Here is a 1,244-nt window from a genome sequence, read left to right on the forward strand (position 1 = left end):
CGATTATCATTGTTTCTTTGTTGTCTTTTCTTAAATTCACCAGCTATGATAAACATAAGAAAGGAAGTAATAAACGTTTCAAGTACATATATTTTAAAGACAATTACACTTTCTAGATCAGGCGGATTACAAGTTACAATTATACTTGACGGTAATACAGATAGATCATTGTACAAGTTATCATTAATTATTCCCCTTTAGAAACGTACAACTTACGTTATATAAATATGTAATGTTTCAGACCTTTTATGATCTACCTGTCAGAACAATCCTATATAATGTGGGCTGTAACACTCTCTAGTTGTACTCACGTACACACATTAAAATTGGAACGATACAGAGAAGATTAGCAAGCCCCTGCGTAAGGATGACGTGCTTAATCGTGAAGCGTTCCATATTTTTTTCTTTCTAAAACTGATGGAATCTAATTGTAATAACAAGACAAACTGGTATCCAATCAATTTTCATGTACAAAATTAACTTGCCCGTTTATCAAAATAATGCATTGGATATTTAAAACCTAACAATGTCGCGGGAGCCTGAAGTTGGTTCCGAGTTCCTCTTAAGAAAAACTGAACTACTATGAATAAAATTTACGGGCCTTGGTCCAAGTTCCGAGTTCCGTTTAAGAAAAAATGAACTACTATGTATAAACTTTACGGGACTTGATCCCAGTCCCGAGTTCCGTTTAAGATAAACGAAACTAGGAACCAGTTCCGTTTTCCTTAAACGGAACTCGGAACTGGTTCCTTGTTCCGTTTTTCTGAAACGGAACTGGGACCAAGTACAGTAAAGCTTATAATGACTGATAACTGCCTTTGCACCTATGGACACACACACACACATATATATAGTTTTTCTTTTTCAAATTCGGGTCTGATATTGAGATAAAATGCATAGAATATTTTCTTTAACGGAACTCGGAACTAGTTCCTTGTTCCGTTTTACCAAAACGGAGCCGGTTTCTAGTTCCGGTTATCTTAAACAGAAGTGGGAACTAGGACCAAGTCTCGTAAAATGTATACGTGACTGATAACTACCTTTGCACACACTGACATATAGTTTGTCTCCTTCAGATTAAGGCCTCATTGAGATATACTACACAGAATATTTTCTTAAACGGAACTCGGAACTGGGACCAAGTCCCGTAAAACTTATACATAGTACATGTAGTTCTGTTTTCCTTAAACGGAACTCGGAACTGGGACCAAACCCGTAAAGCTTATGCATAGTAGTTCCGTTTT

The 1,244-nt window shown here is 36.3% G+C and overlaps 1 pseudogene; it reads left to right on the top strand.

Moving 5' to 3' along the window:
- The first annotated feature begins 303 nt into the window (after positions 1-303).
- LOC117319510 lies at positions 304-402 on the top strand (annotated as a pseudogene).
- Positions 403-1,244: the final 842 nt, after the last annotated feature.

Source organism: Pecten maximus, unplaced genomic scaffold (genome assembly GCF_902652985.1).
Source record: "Pecten maximus unplaced genomic scaffold, xPecMax1.1, whole genome shotgun sequence".
Lineage (NCBI taxonomy): Eukaryota > Metazoa > Mollusca > Bivalvia > Pectinida > Pectinidae > Pecten > Pecten maximus.